This window comes from Dendropsophus ebraccatus, chromosome 7 (assembly GCF_027789765.1).
Source record: "Dendropsophus ebraccatus isolate aDenEbr1 chromosome 7, aDenEbr1.pat, whole genome shotgun sequence".
Classification (NCBI taxonomy): domain Eukaryota; kingdom Metazoa; phylum Chordata; class Amphibia; order Anura; family Hylidae; genus Dendropsophus; species Dendropsophus ebraccatus.
In genome coordinates, this window is record NC_091460.1 from 16,193,115 (window position 1) to 16,211,286 (window position 18,172).

Sequence of the window (18,172 nt, forward strand, 5' to 3'; positions counted from 1 at the left end):
TTTTTCCAGCCATTTTTCTGTGCGTAATACAGCCCAAACCGCTTTGCGCACAGACTCCGTTCAAACTGCGTTTCAAAGCCCTCGGCGGTGTGAGGTATGCTATCTATTTTTCATTTCGATCGGATTTGTCGTTTTTAAGAAATTATTGTTTAAAGACCCCTTATTTCCCATAGAAAATAATGGCCCATTGCAAATAATGGCCGCAGTCTAACCGCTGACAGCCAATCACAGCACATATGCAAAAAGCTGAAATATAGCAGCCAATAGGAACTCTAAGGTCTCGTCAGGCAATGTATCACACCATCCACAGTCACATGTCCACTATTGGCCAATAGAAGATGTAATTTATGGAAGGTAAAGGGGCGGTACCCAAGTCGCTCTCAAAGGGATGGGACCCAAGTCGCTCTTAAAGGGTCCCATGTAGCTCTTAAAGTAATCCAAGTCGCTCTTAAAGGGACGGGACCCAAGTTGCTCTTAAACGGACAGGACACATGTTGCTCTTAAAGGGACCCAAGTCGCTCCAGAAGGTATGGGACCCATGTCGCTCTTAAAGAGACCCATGTCGCTAGAGTGACCTGGGTTCCTTTAACCTCTTAAGGACCCATGACGTACCGGTACCGCATGCGATCGGGAGAGATGGCCTGCAGAAATACACTGCAGGCCATCTCTCCCTGTCGGCATGGGGGGTTGTTAACCCCCCCATGCCGACGATCGCCGCTATTGGCTTATCAGTTCAGATCAGCCAATAGCGGCGATAGGAACCTCTCCGGGCCATCGGTGACCTGAAGACCCGGAAAAAATGGCGGTCGGTGCTGTCCGAGGACGGCACCGACCGCCATTAATGTAAAAAGTAATGGTGATCACGGTGCCACCGGCCCGATCGCCGTGAACGGCGATCAAAGTCCCCAAAGGTTATAAATACCTGCTCCGGACCCCTCAGCTAGGTAGCTGAGGGGTCCATAGCAGGTATTTGTACATTACTCACCAGTCCCGGGGTCCTGATCGGCGTCTTCCGGGTTCGCGGCGTCCTCGTCTTCTGGTCGGGTCTTCGGCTCCTTCCGTGACGTCCCGTTCGGCTTTTTTCGGCTTTTTTTGGCTCCAGCGTCGTCTTTTTTCGGATCTTGCTCTCTGTAAGTGTAATACACTTATCAGCAGCTATAGGGATGTTCAGTATGGTTAATAAAGGTTTTTTTTTTCCAATTTTTTTTTTCTATTTTCCGCACCCTATCGCCGCTGAGTGTTGATCAACTCCTCCTTTTTGGCGTAGGGTGTTTTTTTTCTATATCCTACCGCCACGGTCTGCTGATAAGTGCCGCACATAAGTGCGGCATTTATCAGCAACACCATTTTTGGCGTAGGTTTTTTTTTTATACTTACTGTAAAAAAACACATAAAAAACACTACATTACACCACACTACACTACATTGAATAAAGTTTGACACTACACCACTACATACCCCATATACCAATCCCTATATAAAAGTGGCCCCCAGCGTGTTTTCGATATCGGACACATACGTTATTATTGCCTCCGACACCGAAACAGCCAGTGAGGATGAATGGGGGGATCCTTCATTCCTCCATTCATCCTCATCCTCCAGTGACGTGTCTGGGGGTAGCGTAGCGTACGCTGACTCCTAGACACGTCTTTTCCGCCAGTACCATCCCAATAAGAGATGACGGTATGGCGTGAAATTCTACGAACTCTGTGAGAGTATTTCAGGGTACACTTACAGATTTAGGGTACGTGCACACTGCGGAATGGCGAAGGATAACCCTTTGTGCATTCCGCAGCTGGCACCCACCGGCGGACTGATGCAGGCGCGTGTCTCCACCCGTGTCATAGACTCCATGTTATGCACGGGCGGATTCCATCGTCCGTCCAAAGAATGAATACGTTGGACGGAGAGCGGAATCCGCCCATGCATAGAATGGAGTCTATGACACGGACAGAGACGTGCGCCCGCATCAGTCCGCCGGTGGGTGCCAGCTGCGGAATGCACAAAGGGTTATCCTTCGCCATTCCGCAGTGTGCACGTACCCTTAGAGTGTATGAAGGAAGGGACACCCAAATCCAGCCCCCACAATGCCCCCCCCCCCATCCTCGGAATTAGTGAGAAGATCGTTTGGGAACTGATCTTCCCACTGCTGGATAAAGGTTACCACCTGTACGGGGATAACTTTTATACCAGCACCCCCTCTTCCGGTCCCTCGCTGCCTGAGCTACTGTAGCTTGCAGCACGATCCGAAAATATCAGAAGCAGTAATAGAGCCCTAATATTTAGTAGCCATGGAGCGGACCCAGCGCTTCTGGATGTGAGGAACCCCGTATCGCACCAGGGCAACATTTTCCAGGTGACGTCCCCCACACTGGAGAAAGGGAGACCCCAGAAGAAGTGCAGAGTGTGGCGTAACATGGGGATCAGGAAGGACGCCATTTTCCAGTGTGACGCCTGTCCTGATCACCTCTGCATACTGGATTGCTTCAAGGCATATCACACGTCATTGGAGTTCTACATTATCTAAATTCTGTCCCTTATTCCTATTTCAGGGGTCACGTTGATCCGGGGATTATTCTGATCGCCATTATGGAGTCGGGAAGGAATATTTTCCCTGTGATGAGGCTACTGTTGTCTGCCTTACGAGGGTTTTTTGCCTTCCTCTGGATCAACACAGGTTGAATTTGATGGACACCTGTCATTTTCAACCTTATAAACTAATAATTGGCCTAATTCCCCCAAATAAATTAGAATTGTCCCTTTTCTCCAACTAAATAGGTATGGCCGCCATTCCCATTAGAGGATGCCATGATGCAATTATAAACCCTCTGTGCTGCCAGGGCAGTAGAAACCCCCCACAAGTGACCCCATTCTGGAAACTACACCCCATAAGGAATCTAACAAGGGGGGCAGCAGTATATGGCCCCCTGGTGACGGCCACATTTGGGACGTGAAAATTAAAAAAAAATTGTATTTTTTATTTTCCCGGCACATGTGCTACACATGTGCCTGTCACCAGTGGGGTCCATATGCTCACTGCACCCCTCGTTAGAATCCTTATGGGGTGTAATTTCCAGAATGGGGTCACTTGTGGGGGGTTTCTACTGTCCTGGCAGCACAGGAGCTTTGAAATTGCGACATGGCCTCCATCCTCCATTCCAGCCTCTAAATGGTGCTCTGTCCCTTTGGTGGCTTGCCCTGTGCCCATATGGCACATTATGTCCACATGTGGGGTATTTTCATACTAAGGGGAAATTACCCTACACATTTTTCTTTTTTTTTCTTTTTTAACCTCTTGTGGAAATGGAAAAAAAATCAAGGCTAGACCAACATTTAGTGCAATTTTTTTTATTTATTTTTACTCTAAATCATTGATCTTGTCATGATTTTTTCATTTTCACAAGGGGCTAAAAGATAAAAAAAACACAAAATGTGTAGAGCAATTTCCCCTGAGTACAGAAATACCCCTCATGTGGACATAAAGCGCCATGCGGGTGCAGGGTAAGCCTCCAAAGGGAAGGAGCGCCATTTGGTTTTTTGAGGCTGGATTTGGCTGGAATGGATTTCGAGGGGCCATGTTGCATTTAAAAGGCCCCTGTGTTGCCACCCCAGATGAAACCCCCCACAAGTGACCCCATTATGAAAACTACACCCCTCAAGGAATGTAAAAAAGGGTGGAGTGAGCATATGGACCCCACTGGTGACGGACACAAATGTGGAACAATGTGGCAAGAACATGAAATATTACATTTTTTACACTATAATGTTGGTCTAGCCTTGAATTAATCATTTTCACAAGGGGTTAAATGAGAAAAAAAAAATGTGTAGAGCAATTTCCCCCGAGTCCGTAAATACCCTGCATGTGGACATAAAGCGCCATGTGGGCGCAGGGCAAGCCTCCAAAGGGAAGGAGCGCCATTTGGATTTTGGAGGTTGGATTTGGCTAGAATGGATGATGAACGCCATGTCGCATTTACAGAGCCCTCGTGCTGCCAAGACAGTGGAAACCCCCCACAAGTGACCCCATTCTGGAAACTACACCCCTCAAGGAATCTAACAAGGGGTGCAATGAGGATATGGACCCCTTGAAGACGGGCACATTTGTGCCGTGAAAGTGAAAAAATGAAAATTTTCCCTTTCACATCACATTGTTCCACATTTTTGCCCGTCACCAGTGGGGTCCATATGCTCACTGCACCGCTTGTTAGATTCCTTAAAGGGTGTAGTTTCCAGAATGGGGTCACTTGTGGGGGGTTTCCAGTGTTTTGGCAGCACGAGGGATCTGTAAATACGATGTGGCCCTTGAAATCCATTCCAGTGAAATCCCTCTTTCAAAAGCCAATTGGCGCTCCTTCCCTTTGGAAGCTCGTTCTGCGCCCGCTTGGCACTTTATGTCCACATGTGAGGTATTTCTAAACTCGGGAGAAACTGCGCTACATGTTTTGTTTTGTTTTTCTTTTATCCCTTTGTGAAAATGAAAAATTGAAGGCTACAACGTTTTAGTGTAAAAAATACTTTTGTCTTTTTTCCCGCCACATTGCTCGGAAAATAAGTGAAGCACCTGTGGGGTCCAGATGCCCACCGCACCCCTTGTTACATTCCTTCAGGGGTGTAGTTTTCTAAATGGTGTCCCTTTAGGGGTGTTTTTTAGGTTTTGGCACCGCAGAGCCTCTGCCAACCTGAAGTGGTACAGTCAGAAATGACCAAATATAACGGAGCCATTGAAATTCACTAGGCACTTCTTTATATCTGAGGCTTGTGGTTGCGTCAAATAGCGCAATAGGGCCACATATGGGGTATTTCTATAAACTGCAGAAACGGGGCAATAATTATTGGGGTGCATTTCTCTGGTAATAGGTTTATACTTATAAAAAATATTGGATTACAATAAAATCTCAGCACAGAAAATTAAAATTTTCAAATTTCTTACACACTTAGCTTTTATTTCTGTGACTCCCCTAAAGGGTTAAAAAAACTTTCTGGATGTGCTTTTGCAGAGTTTGGGGGGTGCAGTTTCTGAAATGGGGTGCTTTGTGGGGCTTTCTGACACACAGTCCCCTCAAATACACTTTAAACCTGAACAGGTCCATAAAAATATCTGATTTTGAAATTTTCCAGAAAATTTGGAAATTTGCTGCTAATGTTTTACGCTTTCTATTGTCTAAAAAAAAATGAAAGAAAGTTTAATAAATGCCGCCAACATAAAGTAGACATGTTGCTAATGCTATTTAATATATAATTAACCATTTTCTGTATAAGCAGAAAAGTTTTAAAGTTGGAAAAATGCATATTTTCACAATTTTTCACGCTATTTTGGGTTTTTTCATAAAGATTCATTATAAGTATCGACTCCAATTTACTAGAAATGTAAAGTACAATATGTCACAAGAAAACATTCTCAGAATCAGCTGGATAGGTAAAAGCATCCCGAAGTTATTAATGAATAAAGTGACACAGGTCATATTCATAAAATTTGCTCCGGTCCTTAAGGCCATTTCAGGCCCGGTCCTTAAGGGGTTAAGAGCGACCTGGGTCCTTTTAAGAGCGACCTGGGTCCCTTTAAGAGCAAAATGGGTCCCTTTAAGAGCAACCTGTTCCCTTTAAGAGCGACCTGGGTCTCTTTAAGAGCGATCTGGGTTCCTTTAATAGCGACCTGGGTCCCTTTAAGGGCGATCTGGGTCCCTTTAAGAGCAAAATGGATCCTTTTAAGACGACCTGGGTCCCTTTAAGAGCAAAATGGGCCCCTTTAAGCGTGTAATTGGTCCCTTTACGAGTGAAATTGGTCCCTTTTAGAGCGACCTGGTTCCCTTTAAGAGCGAACTGGGTCCCTTTAAGAGCGAACTGGGTCCCTTTAAGAGTGAAATATGTCCCTTTAAGAGCAAAATGGGTCCCTTTAAGAGTTACCTGGGTCCCTTTAAGAGCCAAATAGGTGCCTTTAAGAGCGATCTGGGTCCCTTTAAGAGCAAACTGGGTCCTTTTAAGAGCGAACTGGGTCCCTTTAAGAGCGAACTGGGTCCCTTTTAGAGCGAACTGGGTCCCTTTAACCCTTTAAGGACATGGCCCATTTTCGTTTTTACGTTTTCGGTTTTTCCTCCTTGTGTTTAAAAGGTCATAGCACTTGCATTTTTCCACCTAGAAACCCACATGAGCCCTTATTTTTTGCGTCACTAATTGTACTTTGCAATTACAGGCTGAATTTTTGCATAAAGTACACTGCGAAACCAGAAAAAAATTCAAAGTGTGGTGAAATTGAAAAAAAAAACGCATTTCTTTTATTTGGGGGAAATGTGTTTTTACGCCATTCGCCCTGGGGTAAAACTGACTTGTTATGCATGTTCCTCAAGTCGTTACGATTAAAACGATATATAACATGTATAACTTATATTGTATCTGATGGCCTGTAAAAAATTCAAACCGTTGTTAACCAATATACGTTCCTTAAAATCGCTCCATTCCCAGGCTTATAGCGCTTTTATCCTTTGGTCTATGGGGCTGTGCGAGGTGTCATTTTTTGCGCCATGATGTGTACTTTCTATCGGTACCTTGATTGCCCATATACGTCTTTTTGATCGCTTTTTATTACATTTTTTCTGGATTTGATGCGACCAAAAATGCGCAATTTTGCACTTTGGGATTTTTTTTGCGCTGACGCCGTTTACCGTACGAGATCAGGAATGTGATTAATTAATAGTTCGGGCGATTACGCACGCGGCGATAGCAAACATGTTTATTTATTTATTTATTTGTTTACTTTTATTTAAAACCTGGGAAAAGGGGGGTGATTCAGACTTTTATTAGGGGAGGGGGATTTTTACTATTAACAACACTTTATTTTTTTTTTTTACACATATACTAGAAGCCCCCCTGGGGGACTTCTAGTATATACACTTGGATCTCTCATTGAGATCTCTGCAGCATAGATATGCTGCAGAGATCCATGAGATCGGCACTCGTTTGCTTTCGGCTGCTGCAGCCGAAAACGAACGAGTGCCGAGCCGAGGACGGCGCCATCTTGGACGCGTCCCCGGCCGGCATCAGTAACGGAGATCGCTCCTCCGGGACAAGCGATCTCCCCCACTAGACCCCAGGGAAACGTTGCCTCCGGTAATCGGAGGCAGCTGTCAACTTTGACAGCTGCCTCCGATTAGCTAATTAGCGGGCACGGCGATCAGACCGTGCCCGCTAATAGCAGCGGTCCCGGGCTACTCGCGGCACCCGGGATCGCGGCACTTCAAAGCGGGGCCGCCGCGCGGCCCCGCTTTGAAGTGCTAGTGCGGACATATGACGTACCGGTACGTCATATGTCCTTAAGAGGTTAAGTGGGATCTGGGTCCCTTTAAGAGCGAAATGGGTCCCCTTAAGAGCGACCTGGGTCCCCTTAAGAGTGACCTGGGTCCCTTTAAGAGCGACCTGGGTCCTTTTAAGAGCAAAATGGGTCCCTTAAAGAGCGAAATATGTCCCTTTAAGAGCGACTTGGGTCCCTTTAAGAGCGAAATGGGTCCCTTTAAGAGCGACCTGGGTCCCTTTAAGAGCGAAATGGGTCCCTTTAAGAGCAAAATGGGTCCCTTTAAGAGCGAAATGGGTCCCTTTAAGAGCAACCTGGGTCCCTTTAACAGCGATCTGGGTTCCTTTAACAGCGATCTGAGTTCCTTTAATAGCGACCTGGGTCCCTTTAAGAGCTATCTGGTCCCCTTTAAGAGTGAAATGGGTCCCTTTAAGAGCGAAATGGGTCCCTTTAAGAGCGACCTGTGTCCCTTTAAGAGCAAAATATGTCCCTTTAAGAGCAAAATGGGTCCCTTTAAGAGCAAAATGGGTACCTTTAAGAGCGACCTGGGTCCCTTTAAGAGCGAAATGGGTACCTTTAAGAGCTAAATGGGTCCCTTTAAGAGTGAAGTGGGTCCCTTTAGCAGCGTCCTGGGTCCCTTTAAGAGTGACCTGGGTCCTATTAAGAGCGAAATGGGTCCACGCCACATTGCTCGGAAAATAAGTGAAGCACCTGTGGGGTCCAGATGCTCACCGCACCCCTTGTTACATTCCTTGAGGGGTGTAGTTTTCTAAATGGCATCCCTTTAGGGGTGTTTTTTAGGTTTTGGCACCCCAGAGCCTCTGCCAACCTGAAGTGGTACAGTCAGAAATGACCAAATATATCGGAGCCATTGAAATTTACTAGGCGCTTCTTTATATCTGAGGCTTGTGGTTGCGTCAAATAGCGCAATAGGGCCACATATGGGGTATTTCTATAAACTGCAGAAACGGGGCAATAATTATTGGGGTGCATTTCTCTGGTAATAGGTTTATACTTATAAAAAATATTGGATTACAATAAAATCTCAGCACAGAAAATTAAAATTTTCAAATTTCTTACACACTTAGCTTTTATTTCTGAGACTCCCCTAAAGGGTTAAAAAAACTTTCTGGATGTGCTTTTGCAGAGTGTGGGGGGTGCAGTTTCTGAAATGGGGTGCTTTGTGGGGCTTTCTGACACACAGTCCCCTCAAATACACTTTAACCCACCTGAACAGGTCCATAAAAATATCTGATTTTGAAATTTTCCAGAAAATTTGGAAATTTGCTGCTAATGTTTTACGCTTTCTATTGTCTAAAAAAAATGAAAGAAAGTTTAATAAATGCCGCCAACATAAAGTAGACATGTTGCTAATGCTATTTAATATATAATTAACCATTTTCTGTATAAGCAGAAAAGTTTTAAAGTTGGAAAAATGCATTTTTTCACAATTTTTCATGCTATTTTGGGTTTTTTCATAAAGATGCGTTATAAGTATCGTCTCCATTTTACTAGAAATGTAAAGAACAATATGTCACAAGAAAACATTCTCAGAATCAGCTGGATAGGTAAAAGCATCCCGAAGTTATTAATGAATAAAGTGACACAGGTCATATTCATAAAATTTGCTCCGGTCCTTAAGGCCATTTCAGGCCCGGTCCTTAAGGGGTTAAGAGCGACCTGGGTCCTTTTAAGAGCGACCTGGGTCCCTTTAAGAGCAAAATGGGTCCCTTTAAGAGCAACCTGTTCCCTTTAAGAGCGACCTGGGTCTCTTTAAGAGCGATCTGGGTTCCTTTAATAGCGACCTGGGTCCCTTTAAGAGCGATCTGGGTCCCTTTAAGAGCAAAATGGGTCCCTTTAAGCGTGAAATTGGTCCCTTTACGAGTGAAATTGGTCCCTTTTAGAGCGACCTAGGTCCCTTTAAGAGCGAACTGGGTCCCTTTAAGAGCGAACTGGGTCCCTTTAAGAGTGAAATATGTCCCTTTAAGAGCAAAATGGGTCCCTTTAAGAGTGACCTGGGTCCCTTTAAGAGCCAAATAGGTGCCTTTAAGAGCGATCTGGGTCCCTTTAAGAGCAAACTGGGTCCTTTTAAGAGCGATCTGGGTCCCTTTAAGAGCGAACTGGGTCCCTTTAAGAGTGAACTGGGTCCCTTTAAGTGGGATCTGGGTCCCTTTAAGAGCGAAATGGGTCCCCTTAAGAGCGACCTGGGTCCCCTTAAGAGCGACCTGGGTCCCCTTAAGAGCAACCTGGGTCCTTTTAAGAGCAAAATGGGTCCCTTCAAGAGCAAAATATGTCCCTTTAAGAGCGACCTGGGTCCCTTTAAGAGCGAAATGGGTCCCTTTAAGAGCGACCTGGGTCCCTTTAAGAGCGAAATGGGTCCCTTTAAGAGCAAAATGGGTCCCTTTAAGAGCGAAATGGGTCCCTTTAAGAGCAACCTGGGTCCCTTTAACAGCGATCTGAGTTCCTTTAATAGCGACCTGGGTCCCTTTAAGAGCGATCTGGGCCCCTTTAAGAGTGAAATGGGTCCCTTTAAGAGCGAAATGGGTCCCTTTAAGAGCGACCTGTGTCCCTTTAAGAGCAAAATATGTCCCTTTAAGAGCAAAATGGGTCCCTTTAAGAGCGAAATGGGTACCTTTAAGAGCGACCTGGGTCCCTTTAAGAGCGAAATGGGTACCTTTAAGAGCTAAATGGGTCCCTTTAAGAGTGAAGTGGGTCCCTTTAGTAGCATCCTGGGTCCCTTTAAGAGTGACCTGGGTCCTATTAAGAGCGAAATATTTCCCTTTAAGAGCAAAATGGGTCCCTTTAAGAGCTAATTTTTTCCCTTTAAGAGCGGACTGGGTTCATTTAAGAGCGAACTGGGTCCCTTTAAGATCGACCTTCGTCCCTTTAAGAGCGAAATGGGTCCTTTTAAGAGCGACCTGAGTCCTTTTAAGAGCAAAATATGTCCCTTCAAGAGCAAAATATGTCCCTTTAAGAGCAACCTGGGTCCCTTTAAGAGCAAAATATGTCCCTTTAAGAGCGACCTGTGTCCCTTTATAGCGACCTGGGTCCCTTTATGAGCAAAATGGGTCCCTTTAAGAGCAAAATATGTCCCTTTAAGAGCAAAATGGGTCCTTTTAAGAGCGACCTGGGTCCCTTTAAGAGTGAAATGGGTCCCTTTAAAAGTGAAATTGGTCCCTTTAAAAGTGAAATTGGTCTCTTTAAGAGCGACCTGGGTCCCTTTAAGAGCGAAATATGTCCCTTTAAGAGCAACCTGGGGCCCTTTAAGAGCAACCTGGGTCCCTCTTAGAGCGACCTGGGTCCCTTTAAGAGCGAAATATGTCCCTTTAAGAGTGACCTGGGTCCCTCTAAAAGCGACCTGGGGCTCTTTAAGAGCGAAATATGTACCTTTAAGAGCAAAATGGGTCCCTTTAAGAGACACCTGGGTCCCTTTAAGAGCCACCTGGGTCCCTTAAAGAGCCACTTGGGTCCCTTTAAGTGCAACAGGGGCCCTTTAAGAGCGACCTGGGTCCCTTTAAGAGTGAAATTGGTCCCTTTAAGAGTGCTCTGGGTCCCTTTAGGAGCGAAATGGGTCCCATTAAGAGCGACATGGGTCCATTTGAGAGCAACCTGGATCCCTTTAAGAGTGAAATTAGTCCATTTAAGAGTGATCTAGGTCCCTTTAAGAGCGAAATGGGTCCCATTAAGAGCGACCTGGGTCCCTTTAAGAGTGAAATTGGTCCCTTTAAGAGTGATCTGGGTCCCTTTAAGAGCAAAATGGGTCCCATTAGGAGCTACATGTGTCCATTTAAGAGCGACCTGGGTTCCGTTAAGAGTGTATCGGGTCCCTTTAAGAGCGAAGGGACCCACGTCGCTCTTAAAGCGACCCAGGTTGCTTCTAAAGGGACCCATGTCGCTCTTAAAGGGATGAGACCCAAGTCGCTCTTAAAGGGACGGCACCCAGGATTAAAGTTAAATGGAAGTCACTGGTAAAGGAGCCCTCTTTTTAAGCACTATGTATTTCCCTGGAAATGCAAATCTAGTTTAATCACTTATTCATTGTGTGTAGCTATTCTGCTCACTCAGGAATAAGTGGGGCACTCACCTCTAGAAGGGGCAGCCCTACCCCAGTCTATTCCTTTATCCTTTCCCTATATTAGCCCTGTAGTTACCCTTCAATATGGCCAGTGGCGGTTGGGCACACAGGTATGCTGGCACACCTGCTTTTTTTTTAGTGAGGCTGGCTATACCCTTTCCCCTGTGGTCAGTAACCTGCCGGGTTTTTGGGGGGTCCCTTGGGAGCTTATGTTGGTGGTCCGGAGTGGAGTTGTGATCCATCTTGACTATCGGTACTGTCACGCACAGAGAGTAGAGATGACCCAAGGAAGATGCAATGGCTGTGTAGGTGCTTAGAGAATAACCACTGAGTCCAGTTAAATAACTTCTTTACATTTAGAAATACTTGATAAAGTGATATACAGCAGACTTCTGTCTTGATAATACACTTTAGACTTTAGTGACAGGTTCTGTGCTGAGAGCTTATAGAGTAGTGCAGCCGTGCTGGCTGGATTGCGTGCTGAGAGGTAGAAGAGGTTTAGAGAAGTAGAGAGGAGGAGGTTGAGAGAGTCCCAACCCAATGTAGTACTGTGCTCTGCCGGAACTTTAGTAGTAGAATAAGTGGAATACTTACCTGGGATGAGCAGAGTGGTCAGAGTTTTCTGATTACACCATAGTGCATAGGCTTCTAGCAACTTTGCTTTATCCGGATCAGTTCCTCTTTTTTCAGGATACTGTCCTGCACCTTTAGACTTTTTTACGGTCTGGGCTAGGATGATCCCTGACATGTCCTCTCTGAGAGTACTTAGCACTGCATAGTGTGTGTAAGTGCTGCTTTTAAGAAGATAGTGTCCTTGCTTCCCATGTGCGTCTGTTCACTACCACACCTTTGACTACTACTTGACACTGACTACAGACTGGTTCTTCTGTCCCTGACAGGGAACCTGGCATAAGCCAGGGCCCAGCTTGACTACAGCCAGGACTGTTCTGGCTTGCGTCCTATCGCTACAGGAACCAGACCAAGACTCACTAAGTGTGGCTCCCCATGTGACAACTTCCTACAGCATATGTAATATGTGCTGTGAGTGGTTGAGAAGAGAGTGCAAGAAAAGAAAGGAGAAAGGAAATATGTAGAGAAGAGAGAGAGCTCTCATTGGTGGACAAATCACAGAAATAATAACCCTTTAGTTACCTACAGCTGTGCAATACTTAAACATACAATATACATACTAGCGACATCTAGTGGTAAAACTTAGGTACTATTTCATCACCACTACTACTTTGAAGTACAAGCTTTTGCGAGGGGTGTAAAGACAAGTAACACCCGTTGTGCGACACCTCACAAGCAAGCGGTCCCCTTGTCCCCACTGCCCAGCTACAAGGAGGCAAACAAGTCCAGCTGGGATAAGGAGACAGTTCCACACAATCTACCACTATCACACTGGAAAGCAACATGTGGCATGTATGCTGAAGTAAGTGACTGGAGTCTATCAGTTACAGTAAGGCCACCAAGCTTGCCTGAGCCCCTATAAAAGTACCCTTAGGGGCCAAAGTTCATTTATGGGCCCAGTTGCTGACCCAGACAAGGAGTTTGGAAGAAAGCCATGTTTTGGCCCTGAACACTGTCCAAGAGACCGGACACCCCCTCCTGAAGCAGTACCAACTTCCCCCAGTTTAACTCTGAGCTATAGACACTAGTTCAGGGGGAAAAAAATCAGGAGTGGGAAATTTAAGGATGTCTGGAATGGCCAAACCCAGGAGAACAGTGTCTTAAGTGGAGACAACCCTCCAAGAGGACACGGCTTTGTGAGGGATCTCCAGCATAGTCGTTCATTCTTTGTGAGTCAGCATGCTGAGAAGAGGAACTACCTCCTAGACTACTTGCACAATCTAGTACCCGGTGAGGAGGTGGCGTACACCCTCATGTGGGGGCCACATGGATGATGGGCTTCTGCAATCATCCGTCCAGGTGTGTTAACTCTGGAACATTGTTTTCCAGTAGCAGAACCTAAAGTGTGGGAGAAAGATCCCCATCAGTCTATGCAGTCCCTGGGGATTTGTGTCTAAGACCGTTGCCAGGAGAAGAAGCCATCCCTATAATGGTCAAATCCATTTTGCCAGTCCCATCTGCTTCCCAGGGAGTCCCCAAGTGGGCACACACCATCTCAACTTCTTTAGTTCTCCTTGAACCAGAGAGAGTATTTTCCACCATATTAGCTGGCACTTCTACATTTACAGGCCACCAACTGTCTGTGTCATCAGGAGTGAGAAAATGCCAAGATATCTCAGGGTCCAAAGGTCAAACCTATGTTGTGTCCCTTTATCAGGGACTTTCTAAGTAGATACAGATAAAGAGCCTTTCTTTTATATACCCTTTAGACAGTTCTGCTCTTATGTCAGGTTGCCCCAATTGGCCAAAGTTTTCCAGTTGTGCCATGTTGGAAACATGTAATGCTGGTTTCCGACCAAGAAAGTAAATGTTGGAGTTTGTGCGGTGCAACATTTTAATATATTTAGAGTAATTAAGCTAAGGGATCAGTTTATCCTATAGAAAGAGAACAAATGGATTTTTAAACTAAAAACTACAGCACCAGTGGGTTTGAAAAAGCTTGAAAACGGGTCCCAGTTCACATTGAGAGAGAACTGGAGCCATGATCGCCAAAATGCTGGGACCACGCTACTTACAGCTGGCCAAGAACTCCAACCCTGTTCACATAGGGCTCGGTATGTGCGGTGGGACTGGTCTGGGCCACTGATTGGAGGCTTTTCCTGGATTATGTTCCATATATCAACTGCAAATTTAAGGAGGAAAAGTGACTTGTGGCTGAATATTACAGCTTCCTGATCATATGTGAAATCTCAATGTCATGACACTTGGCACTCTACTAGTTTTGTTAATGAAAACTGATGCATATTATTTATTAGCATACTTTCCTTACACTATGTCACAGTAAACGGTTTTGTTTAATACTTAAAAAGAAAAAGAAAAGAAAAAGCTTGAAAAAGGCTCCATGCTGAAATGTTGTACTGGTGTGTATTAAACTTTAAATTCCACTTGGAAGTGCTGTCTCCATCATATTTTTCTTAGACTTTGGCCAGCAGGGGTTCAGCATTGTGAGATGTTCGTCCACTTAACCCCTTAAGGACATCGGGCGTACATTTACGCCCCCGCTGCCTGGGCTTTAAGGCAGGAGGGCGTAAATGTACGCCCTGGCGCGGTCCCGTGCTACGGAGCAGGCTCACGAGCTGAGCCCGCCCCATAGTGCATGAGGACCGGCTGCTATCTGCAGCCAGGCCCTCATACTCAATGGCGGGTGACCGCGATCTCGCGGCCGCCCGCCATTAACCCCTTAAACGCTGCGATCGCGCCGCCAATGCGGCGTTTAAGTATAAGTGACCGGAGCATCTCCGGTCACTTAGCGATCGGGACCCCCACAGCGTGTCTGCGGGGGTCCCGATCGCTTTTCCTGACTGCCGGAGGTCTTCTTCCTACCTCCTTGCAGTCTTCTGCTCGGTCCTCTGATTCAGCCTGCCACAGGCGGGCTGAATCAGAAGATCGCAGATAACACTGATCCCTGCAATACTATGGCATAGCAGGGATAAGTGTTACTGATCTATTGTATGTATAAGATAGTTCCCTAAGGGGACTATAAAAGTGTAAAATAAAAAAATAAATAAATAAATGTTTTACACAATGCCCCAAAGCCCGTCCCCCAATAAAAGTGAAAATCACCCCCCCTTCCCATTTCATACATAAAACACATAAAAACTAATAAAGTTAATTAACATATTATATACCGTAGCGTGCGTAGTCGTCCGATCTATTAAAAAAAACAATATTGTTCCTGCACGGTGAATGTGTGAACAAAAAGCGGTAAAAAAACGCAGAGATTGTTTTTTTTTAATGACATTTTATGTATAAAAAAATTTATAAAAAGCAATTAATACGTTTGATATAGAAAAAAAATTTACTAATAAAAACTAGAGATCATGACGCAAAAAATTACACCACATATGACCCCGTAAGTGAAAAAATAAGTGCGCTATAGGAGTCACAATAGGACCGCCCTGTGTGTACCTGAGGAGCGGCACCGTCCTGTGTGTACCTGAGGATCTGCACCGCCCTGTGTGTACATGAGGTGCAGCAGTGTCCTGTGTGTACCTGAGGAGCGGCACCATCCTGTGAGTACCTGAGGAGAGGCACCGTCCTGTGTGTACCTGAGGTTCTGCACCACCCTGTGTGTACCTGAGGAGCGGCACCGTCCTGTGTGTACCTGAGGATCTGCACCGCCCTGTGTGTACATGAGGTGCAGCAGTGTCCTGTGAGTACCTGAGGAGAGGCACCGTCCTGTGTGAACCTGAGGATCTGCACCGCCCTGTGTGTACCTGAGGAGCGGCACCGTCCTGTGTGTACCTGAGGATCTGCACCGCCCTGTGTGTACATGAGATGCAGCAATGTCCTGTGTGTACCTGAGGAGCGGCACCGTCCTGTGTGTACCTGAGGATCTGCACCGCCCTGTGTGTACATGAGGTGCAGCAATGTCCTGTGTGTACCTGAGGAGCGGCACCGTCCTGTGAGTACCTGAGGAGAGGCACCGTCCTGTGTGTACCTGAGGATCTGCACCGCCCTGTGTGTACCTGAGGAGCGGCACCGTAATGTGTGTACTTGAGGAGCAGCACTGCCCTGTTTGTGTACATAAGGAGCAGCAATGTTCTATGTGTACATAAGGAGCAGCAATGTTCTATGTGTACATGAGGAGCAGCACTTTCCCATGTGTGTACATGAGGAGCAGCACTCTCCCATGTGTGAGGAGCATCAATGTTGTGTGTGTACATGAGGAGTAGCATCACCCTGTGTGTGTAAATGAGGAGCTGCGCCATCCTATGAGATCTTGAGGAGGAGCACTGTCCTTTGTCTGTACATGAGGAGCAGCAGTGTCCTTTGTTTGTATATGAGAAGCAGCACGGTCCTGTGTGTCCATTGGGAGCAGAACTGTCCTGTGTGTGTACTTGAGAAGCAATAGCGACGACAAGACGACTGCAAGTATGATCATAAGTAACGATCATCTTTCCATGTAAATGGGTGAACGATTACAGGCCGTTCACAATAGTAGTTGTTTGAGATCGTTTATTGTTAACGATTATGCGAACGATAATCGTCCCGTGGAATAGGGCCCTTAATTTGTACATGAGGAGAAGGACTATCCTGTGTGTGGTTATGAGGAGAAGCACTATTACTAGCCTTCTCTCACTAGTATATGACATTTCCCTCTGGGTACCACCCCACAAACTCCATCTTCTTGTCCGCTTTTCCTATGCTTAGCTGCAGTGTGGCTGTAGTCACCGTCCACCTTTTATTTAGATATTATGATGGTTGTTTTGGTTCTACTGATCTTCCATCTGGAGACGTGCTCTGGTAGTACATGAATAGGGAACAGATCAATCAGCAAACACTCCAGAGAACATGATTACACAGAGCAGGCACCTTCCAAGCTCTCCACTTGGTCATGGAAGAGTTGTTTCTTTTCCTCAAGAATTTATCCAAGTCTACTTGGCTTTTACCATTCCTATGGGTTAACAAAGTATCTCTGGATTCATCTCTACTAATTTTCATCATTATTGGGCAAATAAGAGGTCAGCATTGGACGAATGCAAAGTATACAGAGAGTTCCCATAAATTACTTGGCTTAGTATGACATTAGCCCCAGTAGGTATGTGCTTAGTGTATATGAGTTTGTAAATCTTACTGAAGAAGGGTGGGTAATGCTATCATCTGGTGGGGGGCCTTCCCTTATAGCCAGCATGGAGTGATCGCCCATACTGGCTACTTAACCATTTAGATGCAGCTGCCAAAAGTGACAGCTTAATTTAAATAGCCTTTCCATACCTTCATGGTGGTCTAGTGGTCTGGTTCAGCCCCCCATAACAAGATTGCAGAGAGACAATCTGCTGTCTGTACATCCCAAGACCTCTATGGCTCCTGGGGATGGATAAATGTAGTTTACAGGTACTGGATTATCCTCTATGGGCAATCAAGGTATTGCTAGTAGAAGTCCCCTAAAGGGACTAAAAAACTTTTCAATAAAATGTTTTTAAAAAATAAAAAAATCATCCCTTAAAAAAATTAAATCATTCCCATTTTCCTATTTTTCAAAAAAAAAAATGTTAAAAAATATATATTTGGTATCACTGCATGCAGAATTGCCCAAACTTTTAAATTCCTGATCTGACACTGTAAACGGCATGAGCACAAAAAAGACAAAGTGCAAAATTGCAGATTTTTGGATAATGTCAAATTTATCCTATGGTGAATGGCACAGCAGCCATACCACCCTGACATTAAAAAAAATCACCTCACAAATATTTTTTTTTCTGTTTCACACCATGTATAATGGAAATATGAAGAGTGTTGTTACAAAGAACAATTGGTGTAGATAAAAAAAATAAAAATGGCTTACACATAAAGGGGTTAAAAGGGGTATTTCAGAGGAATTTAAAAAAAAATAAATAAACTGGATTGGACAGTTCCTGACTTGGACAGAGGTGGCAGCAGAGAGCACTGTGTCGGACTGGAAAGAATACACCACTTCCTGTAGGACATACAGCGGCTAATAAGTACTGGAATGCTGGAGGGTTTTTTTTTTGTTTTGGTTTTTTTTTTAAATAATTTACAAATCTATATAACTTTCTGACACCAGATTAAAAACTTTTTTGTTTCATCCAGAGTACCCCTTTAAGTAAGTTTGATTTTGTTTTTTTGTTTTTTTTGTATCATCTGATTTTTTTTTTTTTTTACTCTTAGGAATGCTGCATTTGACATTTTGGACATAAGAGGTCTTTGTGCCCTTAGAC

The 18,172-nt window shown here is 45.0% G+C and overlaps 1 pseudogene; it reads left to right on the forward strand.

The window, feature by feature from the left end:
• Window positions 1-13,971: 13,971 nt before the first annotated feature.
• On the forward strand, window positions 13,972-14,137 carry LOC138796664 (cytochrome b-c1 complex subunit 10 pseudogene; annotated as a pseudogene).
• Window positions 14,138-18,172: the final 4,035 nt, after the last annotated feature.